This window comes from Zingiber officinale, chromosome 8B, assembly GCF_018446385.1.
Source record: "Zingiber officinale cultivar Zhangliang chromosome 8B, Zo_v1.1, whole genome shotgun sequence".
NCBI classification, from domain to species: domain Eukaryota; kingdom Viridiplantae; phylum Streptophyta; class Magnoliopsida; order Zingiberales; family Zingiberaceae; genus Zingiber; species Zingiber officinale.
Genome location: NC_056001.1, coordinates 72869616 through 72881058, shown reverse-complemented (window position 1 = coordinate 72881058; position 11443 = coordinate 72869616). Strand labels below are relative to the sequence as shown.

General features: G+C 39.3%; 1 pseudogene; it reads right to left on the bottom strand.

Moving 5' to 3' along the window:
- Positions 1–8186: 8186 nt before the first annotated feature.
- Positions 8187–10979, bottom strand: LOC122013963 (annotated as a pseudogene).
- Positions 10980–11443: the final 464 nt, after the last annotated feature.

The following is an 11443-nucleotide window of genomic DNA, read 5'->3' as shown; positions in this document are numbered from 1 at the left end:
CTCACCAACCTTGGAGAAGAAGTAACGAACCGGGACTCAATTCGATACGCGCTCAACGCCTTCCCATGAACTCCCGAGTGGGCCTCCTTAGTAGATGCTTACTACATCTCTAAGGATCTCGAGGTAAGTACATTGGAACAATTATTTTCAACCTTCGAACTACACGAATCTCGACTTGCAGAAAATCTAGTAGAGAAGTCGAACCTCAACATTGCCCTACGAGCCGAAAAGGACGATCCTGACTCCGAAGCGACAATCGACGAAAACGAAGCTGCATTAATGGTAAGACGTTTTAATAAGTTTTTTAAATCTAACAAATTTAGATCGCAGTCAAGTAAACATCGTCAAAAGAGAAGGACAGTCCGTTGCTACAACTGCAACGAAGAAGGGCACATCAAGGAGGACTGCCCAAAATTGAAGAGCAAACAGAAGGATAAGGAAAGGAGCAAGAAGCCAGCTCAAACCAAACACAACCTAAAGGCCACGTGGGATGATTCGTCATCCTCCGAATCGGAAGTCGAAGAATTCTCGGGACTAGCACTGATGGCCAACCATCAACTAGAAGAAACGTCCAGCTCAGAGATGAGCATCGACGAAGGGGGAGGAACGTCAGAAGAGGAAAGCTACAGTGAAGGGGGAGCATCACCGAGTCAGGTAAGTAAGGTACGCAATCTAACCCCGACTCAGTTCTTTAAATTTATAAAAGCACTTTCTAAAGAGTTAGATAAATTTGAAAAGGAAAAGGAAAATTAGAAATTAGAAAATACAAAATTAAAAAATGATATTGAAAAATTGAAAAATGATGCATGCTTAAAAAAGTTTCCAAATTCAAAAATTAGAATTTATGGTAAATTAAATTGGTACATTAGAAACCATCAGGGTCAACTTAAAAAAGTACCAAGAAACTATGTACCCCCTAAATTTTTAAATAACCCTGTAGGAAGGAACCTCTATTGGGTTCCAAAATATGTGCTAAATTAATATTTTTTTAATTAAAAGCTTTAAGAGAGAAAATTAAACATTGAAATTCTTTATGGAAGCTTTGTTTAAGGAAGTGGTTGTTGTTCCAATAACCAAGAAGGCCTAGTGCCTCGCCACGACCTGGAAGCTAAAATATTGAAAGAAAATGTTTAATTAACTTTTTGAAAAAAACATTAAAAACAAGAATTAAATAATGCTTTAAAAGTTTATCAAACATTTTTTTTAAACTATTCTTGAAAATTCAAACTTAGAAATGTTTTTTAGTTAAGGATTTTTTTCTAGAGAAATTCTAAATAACTTCATTTGACTTAGAAATTATTTTTGGAAACATCCAAAAAGTTTACTTAGGATTTTTTTTTACTTAGAATTTTTTTTTAAAATTCAGTTTAAACTTAGAAATTTTTTTTCTAAAAATTCATTTTTGCTTAGAAATTTTTTAAAATTCAGTTTAAACTTAGAAATCTTTGCTCAGAATTTGTTTTACCTTAATAATTTGCTTAATATTCTCTTATTGGTACCCCATTTTTTCTGTGATCAAAGGGGGAGAGATAGGTACAAGTTTAGGGGGAGTACGAAAATTATAAATTTTTTTTCTAAAAACTGTGTTGCAATTTTAATTATTGCAAATTTATGCTTAAATATGTTAGTTTAGTAATTTCCTTTCAAATTACTATTTATGTCTATTTACCCTAACTTGAACTTGGGTTGATGCACATCAAAAAGGGGGAGATTGTTGGACCCCGTGGGTGTTTTGATGTGATCAACCAAGTTGGTTAGGTCCTGCGTTTTGTATGATCCCTGTGTCTGAGTGTGTAGGAGCTTAGGAGCATAGGAAGTCGAGCGGAAGACGCAGCTAGCGAGAAGGACAGCACGGGAAGGGAGCTGACGGGCTCGGTGCGTCCGAAGGACGAGAAAGCTGTAGAAGAGTACTCCGGTGGAGCGAGAAGAACGTGTGCGGCGTTCGAGGGACGAGAAGCCGGACGGAAGCCTGCTCGAGGAAGGCCGGAAATTGGGTTCGGGTGAGCCCTATTTCGGTTGGCCGGAATCACCCAAACGACCGGAACTACGGAAGACGTCGGAAGACGAAGCAAAGAAGCAAAGGAGCTGAAAAGGTAGCTCAAGGTGCCTTCATCATGCTTGAAGGCGCCTTCAACTTGAAGGCGCCTTCAAGGCCTGTTTAAGGCGCCTTGAGTCTGGTCAAATCGATCGTTTGGCTTCGGATAGAGTGCTATCTGAACACTTGCTTGGAGGCGCCCTGGACCATTGTTGGAGGCGCCTTGGAGCTTCGGGATAGACTTTCCAGGGGCTATAAAAGGACCCCTGGACCTAGGAATTCATCATTCATTCAAGCTTTCAATTCCTAGCAACTTGTGAGTTCATTAAGTGTGTAAAAAAGCTTCTCCGCCTACAGTGAAGAAGATTCTGCTAGTGCGATTTTCGATTGTCCTAGATTAACAACCTCCTTGATTGTAACCAGGTTAAACCTCGGTCTCCCGTTTTATTTCTGTCTTTAATTTTATATAGTTGCTAGTTATTTTTACTGCTGATTTTATTTCTGAGTTGAAATCCGAAGAGGGTATAGTTTATTTTTAATTTCAGAAGCAATTCACCCCCCTCTTGCCGTCCTCCGCTGCACCTACACTGTGCTCCTGCGATGCTACGAAGCTCCAACAAACACGCTGTTTCTCTTTTGGTCTCTTACTTTGTCGGTATTGCTTTAATTTTTCATTGGCATTTCTTTATACTTAGTTTGTAATAACTTTCGAACTGCTAGTGAATTGCCCATCGAAAGCACCCTTGTGTGCGAGCCTTCGAGTAGGAGTCGACATAGGCTCTGAACCAAGTAAAAAGACCTGTGTTAGCATTGTTTTTATGTTTCCGCTGCGTACTTTACTCGACAATTTTTTGTCGATTCCTCACAATCCAACAAGTGGTATCAGAGCAGGTACCGCTCTGACTTGGTGCAACCACTAGTCAAACAAGGGGGTGACATTTCTTTCCATTTTTTTTCTTCCGAATTTTCAGTTTTTTTCGTATAATTCCAAATTGGTATCATTATTTTTTTTTTTGGAAAGTTTTTTTTCGTTGCAATTAAATCTAAATTGGTGCACAGTTGCTAGCGAGAAAGACGGCACGGGAAGGGAGCCGAGCTTAGGTCCTGCGTTTTGTCTGATCTCTGTGCCTGAGTGTGCAACAAACACAATCCCAAGACTTGGTCTCGGTGCGTCCGAAGGACGAGAAAGCTACGGAAGAGTACTTCGGTGGAGCGAGAAGAACGTGCGCGGCGTTCAAGGGCTAAGCTCGGCTCCCTTCCCGTGCCGTCTTTCTCGCTAGCAGCAACAAACACACTCTTCCTGTGTTTGTTTCAGTTTTAAATCTCGGCTCCCTTCCCGTGCCGTCTTTCTCGCTAGCTGCGTCTTCCGCTCGACTCCCTGTGCTCCTAAGCTCCTGCACACTCAGACACAGGGATCAGACAAAACGCAGGACCTAACCAACTTGGTTGATCACATCAAAACACTCACGGGGTCCAACACACAGGAGAGCGAATTCTTGGTTGTTCTGGAGCTTCAGCCTTGACCTTCCTTATATAGGATGTTCGGGGCGCCTAGAACCTTCAGGGCGCCTCGGTGTGACGTAGCTGACCCAATCAGGAGTCTCCATGTGGCGTTGAAGCGAAGGGGATAAAATTTTGCCTCCGGGCGCCCGGACCCACGTTTTCCAACAGACACCTTCCTGCAAGAAACACGTTAGTCCGTGGCAATTATACCCTGTAAAACAGATTATTAGCATAATTCATTGTTTAATCGAAATGAGTATGACTTAGATTCCATCTTTCCGAGACCGGAATCTAGTCACGATCTCAACTTAGATTTCCGAAATGGATCTAAGTTGGATCGACGCCTAAGTTCCCTTCCCGGGAACGCGTCCTCACAGCCACTCCCTTCCAGTGACTTACCTTTACTTACTTGCCAGACATCCGGTCAGCCCTTCGACCCGTCTGGACTTCTCGCCAGCTATCCGGTCAACCCGTCGACCTAGTTGGACTTCGAGCCAAACGTCCGGTCAGCCCGTCGACTCGTTTGGACTTTGTGCCAGCTATCCAGTCGACCCGTTGACCTAGCTGGGCTTCGTGTCAGACATCCGGTCAGCCCGTCGACCTGTCTGGGCTTCTCCTGCACACTCGGTCAGAGTATTAGATTAACAACAAAACTAACTTAACTTGTTTTGTCATTTATCAAAACCTGGGTTAGACCATTAGTGCTAACCGCACCAAGACAACCTTCTTGGATGAACAATTCGATTATATCTACAACAAAATTCAATAGATGTCCATTAGTATATCATGCAGTGATAGAAGTCAAAGAAAAAAATCCATTGATGAGAGCCTTGGTATTATTGATCATTCTATAGTAAGAACAAAGAGATATGGGAAGATATTAAAATCATCAAAGGAGAAATCTACATCAAATTCTAGGCTTTGTCGTGGATGCGGACAATGAGGAGTATCACATGACAAGCGTAACTGTCACAATTTTCAACAAGGGTTTGTGTCGATTCATTTTTTCATTTTTATTATATGTTTTCTTACAAATAAATTTAGTTTATTATATTTATTATATGGCAATGTGTCACTTATCAGATCGATTGAAGATAATAATCATATCAGTCTTGACGACACATATAAACTTGATTTCGGATCTATAGCGGGTACTATGGAAGTTTTAATTTGTTAAATTATAGTGGTTTATTGTTTATTGAGAAAATGAGATTAATAAATTATCTTTATTGTTACAGGTTCTAGTAACATACGCTAGGATGTCGTAATCAGTGAGAGGAACCAATGCACACTTGTATCAGTCACATTCATAATCTGGAGGCTGTAGAGATCTATTATGCATCTTATGCAATTCTCATCTGTTGCTGGCATTAATTGATAGCATGTATTTTATTTGGATTTAGTAGATGGAATTGAGTTATTTTGTTTGTTCAGATGGTAAACTATGATCAGTCTCTTGTTGTATGTTATTTGGATTTAGTAGGTGCAATTGAGTTATTTGGATTTAGGCTTACAACCATCAACTTTATATGTTTCTTGTTTTATTTCCATATTGCCGATGACTTGCCATGATGTTGTGCATGGTTTGATATATTTTATTTTTATTGAATCTTGAACATTGATGTAAATGTAATTGGAGTTTTAAAATGCTTTGAAGACCCATCGTATATCAGAAGATATGTTCAAGTTGGTGATAAACTTATCTCCAGTTTGACTGGAGTAAGAACTGAGTCAAATTTCCCACTAATTTCTTTCTTTGATGAAGTCGGTTGTGACCATTTGATTTCTTAAGCTTACCTTTCAATAGTTCAGGAAGTGGGGGAACTTACAAAAATTTTCGTCCTGCTGTTAGTGAAGCATTTAGGTAGTTTTGACTGTTGAGTTTATGAAATCATCTTTTTCTGGTATATATTTCTTTTGTTCTGGATTTTACCATTATGTTCTTTATTCAGGGAGATGCTTGCAGCTGAACTTAAAAGTAAATATAGGGAGATGCTTGCAGCTGGATTTTACCATTATGTTCTTTATTCAGGGATTCACCATTTATCTCTTCCATATCCATGCTAGATGCCAACATTCATACTCCAACATTTCAGATGGACACTATATGTTTTTCTTGATCACGCATATGAATATCTAAAAATAGTTATCTCAAACACTTGGACCTGCATTCATTTTGTGTTAAACTAGTGCAGTATGCTTTCTGCACAAAAGCAATGTAGCACAATATATCTATATCATGTCTGGAATTTGTTGGTTACAATATATTTGATGATGAAAAGCATATCATTCTTCTTATTGCAGTGGCGGCTGAACCAAAATTTAAAGAAATTATGATGTCCTATGAAGCTATAGAATTGGAGAGGAAAAATCAAGAGTGCTGATACTTTGCAAGCAGGAAAAAAACAAAGCAAGCTGGGGAACGCTGAAATGGTTTGAGCACAGGAGCATTGCATTTACTTCCTGAGAGTTTATAGTGGTTGCAAAGTGTTATATTCTGCAACTTCTGCTAAAATTCATGTTCTAGTTGATACTGTATGAGTATCAATTACTGTAAAGTGAGCTGTTACGTATAACTGATGCCCATCTGACAGTATAATTTTTATAGGAAAATCACTTTGTGAAATGTTTAATTCAGTTTTAAGATATATAAAAACTCAAGTAGTGACTGAAATACTACTGAGTACAAAAAATTTGAGAACAAGCCATGGAATGATGGTTTAGATGAATAGGTGTTCGTATTAAGTTCGTGGAAATAAAAAGACAGGAATCTAACTTGATCAGTAAATAGATAGGAATCCAATACCATCAATACATACAATTACTACGATTCCATCCCCAAATTCCCAAAGAAAAGATAAATGCACGGTTATCAAAATCTCATTTCACAATATTAGAGTGAATAATGTTGGTGGAATCCAAGCTCAATAGCACAAGCTTCATTCAATCTGAACAAGTTCAAGAGACATGTTTACAACATAAATTTTGGCAAACAAATGTCAACATAATCCATAAATAAAAAAAAAATAAATGTCAACATCATCCATAATTACATTTCTTTATCACATTACAACACTAGTACTACTTAACTAGGCCAACCAACAAACAAAACAAGTATATAGCCAAAAGAATTAAGTTCACTATCACTAATATCCAGACCATAAGCGGTACATTCTAATTTTCCATATTATGACTAGGATAAGCAATGTGTTCACTCCCCACCCTTGACTCCGCTCTTGGCAACATCCTAAAATGTATATCATTAGTGTCTTCATTTAGTATCGTATCAAACCTCACTCACTTTAACCATCCATGATGCTTACATCCATAATATAGTCTTCCTAGGTTCTTGATCGATCTAGAGACTAGTACCAATACTCTTAGTCCGCAGTCCTTGCATCACACAGTTTCATATTTGGAATGGTTGATGCTACTGTTACTTGATGATGTCATTCAAGCATAACCTAAAAAGTAAAATTTGACCAAATTAAGCTAAACAATAGCAGTTTGCTTAAGTAATGGGAAATCACACAATTTTATGATAAATTTGACCAAATTAAGCTAAATAATAGCAATTTGCTTAAGTAATGGGAAATCACACAATTTTATGATAAATTTGACCAATTTGCATTAAAAGTAGCCACAATTTGCATTAAAATACCTAAATTTTATGACATCATATTTTGTAATAAGTAAATATCAGTGTTTATAGTGAGACAAATTAATGAAAAAGTGTCATGAAGCAGTAACAGATTCATGATAACGGACCAGTGTCATTTTGAAGAATGCAATCAGGAAGATTAAGAAATGATAATGAATAGATGCTATATAATAATCAGGCAACTGATGTTATCCAACTAAAAAATAAATGTTACGGTCAACAAAAAAAGTAGCAAGTTGGGAAACACACGATTGTCACCATGATGGAAGTAAGCAATTCATACATCACATCAAGCCTAAAATTTCCTTCTATTCACAAAAAAGTGAAACATTTTCAAGACAACATACTTTTTGTTTATGTTAAAGAGGACTTATTTGAAAATGAAATAATCATCTTTAGTTCATGTGCTAGTCATTCATAGTCACTCCTTACAGCACAAAATTACAACACAATAATTATATATCATTTTAATGTATAATATGATACAATTAATTTGAATTAGACTTGATGATACAGTGTCAAATAAAAAAAATTAAGTGATGTCACATAACAAATCACAGATTCATCTACACTGATATTGTTAATTGATGTCACATTGATCATGCACTTATTATAAAATCAAAACTGCAAGTTCAATTAAATTCTCTTACTTGAACAAAATACTATCATTGGAAAATTTTGAAGAGTCAATCTGAACAAAGTCCTAAGACCGAACATCAATTAGGTGCGGACGCTGCTACAGTTTCAAACAGATACCATAAAAAAAATAGAAACAATAACATTTCTAAAAATGAGGTTCTACCTGCAATGAAATTCGTCGCGCTGAGAGACGGGAACCCTAGATACACCGACGACTTCTGGACGAGGAAGGCTGCGACAAGTGAGGGACGGGAACCCTAGCTCCGTGGAGTTTCCCTGCGGAACGATTCGTGCGGAATGCTAGCTCCGTGAAATTCGTCGCGTTGAGAGACGGGAACCCTAGATACACTAACGGCTTATGGACGAGGAAGGCTGCGACAAGTGAAGGACGGGAACCCTAGCTCCGTTCCACAAGCCAAGACGAGGCCGCAGGGGCGTCAGTCGTGAGCAGAACTTGCAAGCCAGGGAAGCAGAGGGCGGCGGAGTCTTCTGTTCTGCTTGCGGCGAAAGCGAGAAGAAGAGCGAGGATTTTCGTTGCGGCGGGTGCGTCACAACGAATGAGGAAGGAGGAAGGAGGACTCTTCGACGAAGGAGGAAGGAGTACATTTCGACGGGTGCGTCGCAACGAAGGAGGACGCAGCGAGTCGGACTATAGAACAAAGGGAGACGCAAGGTCGCGACGGCGTCGATTGCGAGCAAGACTTGCGAGGGAGGGAAGCGGAGGAGTCTCCTGTTCTCTCGACGCAAGGCGCAAGTAGAACCCGAAGTAGAGGGTGGCGGAGGCAAGAAGGAAGGCGAGGGGAAGATTTGTGCGCGTTAGAAATTAGGGCTAGGATAAAAAACTGACACGGGAAAAAAAAGTTGACGTGGAAACTTCACGGGGGTAGGTCTGTAGCGTTCCGCACGAATCGTTCCACAGGGGAATGATATATATATATATATGTTATGACAGAGGTTCTCTTTCAGATGCATGAAAGAATATTCTATATCTTTTATCAATAATTACCTCCATCTTCAGGGATGTCCGAAGTCCACAAGGTAAGATTATCCCTTAATAGTTGCATGATCAAAGTACTATCTTTGTATGATTCTTCACTCAGCGTGTCAAGCTCAGAAATAGCCTCAATCAAAAGCTTGTTTTGCAAGGTGACAAGCCCTGTATTTTGGTAAACAAATTTTGAGGGAAAACTAGATGAGCACATACCTAAAAAGCATTATTCTGATGGATATTACCGTTCAGGTGAGTTCATGATCTCATAATAGAAAACAGAAAAATCAATGTCAATCCCAATCGAACAGGATGACTAGGAGCAAGATCTGCCTCAGCTACTTTTGTAGCAGTCTAAAAGAAGACATCATAAATAGTTCAGTTAAAAGAGTCAATATTAAAGAAATATCAAATTCACAAGGAAGCAAAAGAATCACAAAATGGGGAATGACAGGAAGTCAGATGCTATAAAGAAAAAGAAAATGGCATGATAGAACACATTATGCATAAATAAAGCACAGTGTCATAATACTATGCTACATCACGTACAACAGCACTGTTGTTTATATACCTCCATTCAAACTCTAGTACGATAAGTATATATGATAACAGTTTAGATATTGGTATGATAATATACCGTAAGTCAATAACAATTCAGACTTCAATTTGTGCAGAAGTGAAACCAAGTGAATGCTTCAATTCTATGCAAACGAAATATGCTTATCGCTTCTCATTTATGCCTTGCCTCATGTCACTTTGAAACAAATCATAAATCAAAAAGCAGGATCAGGCTCGCAGAATGCCTCATACCCACACAATAATAGATGCAAACTCTATGCATAAGAAAAAAAAAAATCAGTTATTGGCTGCTGTCAACTAACTGAAATATAATTCAATTTATCATGAAAAAATTAACATAAAGAGAATAGGTAGCAATGGCTCAAGGAAGCTAATAAATAATAGCCCTTGGCCATTACCACCATAACAATATTAATAAAGGAAATAAATGAAATTATTTATTGAAATTATGAAGCCACAGATTCCACAACAAAGAAACCTTGAGAATGTAAAGCAAAGAATGAAATTGACAAAAGTGACGTATCAGTGTACAACTAGTTTGTCAGATCGTGTTCACAAAGCACTTACTCCTGAAGAGGACGGCCTTTTCTGCCGCATAGTCTTCCTACTGTTGTAAAAAAGTTTGAGACATCTCCACGGGTAGTGCCGAAAAAAGCAGGGAGGGAAACGACATCTATCTCATACGCCTTGGAAGACTGTTCTGCCGACGTCATGGATTATCCGAATTGATATGTGACGGGTGTTGTCATAATGAGATCGTAGGATCGATCCTCGGGGCAGCTGAAGAATAAATCCTTTATCCCCGTGTTACACCTTGTTCGTTATATGCTCGCTCGGATGTTACGATTTATCTCTCTCGTGATGGTCTTAGATCGGGTACGACGGGGACGCTGGAGGTGAACGTTTCGCCTTTTGCCACAATTGAAAGACTGTTCCGCCGCTTCTTTTTTTATCGTTTCCAGCTTTGAATTCTGCCAGGTAACGATAATAATCCGCCTTCCTGTGACAGAACGGGAACACTGTTTGGAAACCCTAAATCATATGCGCAATGGTATCAAGGTCGTTTCTAATAAACTCACATCTTATAGTAGAAGGCAGATGATTCGCCAGCCGACGCAGAAGGGATGAGGTGCTCATCGATCCAGCCAAATATATCGGCACAAATGCTCGAAAGCTCGGTCTCCCCCTTCTTCTGGTACTCCTTGATGTTCCTGACACGGTTCTCATTTCCCTTTGCTTCTTCCTTATGTCCGATCGAGCATAGGATCCTCCAAGAGGCCCTCCTCGCGCCGACCACATTCTTGTAGCCCACCGAGAGCAGGTTCCGCTCCTCCGCGGTGAGACCTACGCCGAGATTCACCACCTTCTTCATCGCGCCCACCATCTCTGCCGGAACCAATATGGATCAAACTCTGAAATAGAAGGAATCGAACCGTAGCGTTACAGATCGAAAACCCCACCGTCGTTGCGCTCGGCTTGCTCGGCGAGATTGGCCAGGTACACGAAGTTCTCGCGCTCCTGCTGCTACGCCATTGTCGATCCAAAGCCCTTCGCCGACGCTGCTTTTGACCAGAGCTTTGGTGCGGTCAGGACAGAACGCAGAAAGAACAGCAACAAGTGAGGAACTTGCTGCGGCTGTGGAGTTATTTGTGTTAATTACTTTATTTATAAAATAAATTATTACTAATTTTAATTAAGAGTAATGATACGAAGAAAATTTAAAAAATGATTAATTAGGTTGGTAACGTCGAGTCTGGAGTACTTGACGCCACCAAGATAAATCGGGAAGCGTACGTGATGGTCAGTCTAGAAGCCTAGCATCCTTTGATTACGCCCTTCATTTGGAGGAAAAATTCATGTAAATACGTCATAGCTGGGGTTCGAACCGCGGGTACCTAGAAGACAATTTGGATATGACACCATGACCCGAGGATAATACGAAGAAAATTTAAGAGAGATAGATCTTTTTTATTTTTATGATGAGGTTTTTATGGGCCTCATTATATGTCTATCCATAAAATTTTTCATTTTTATATTC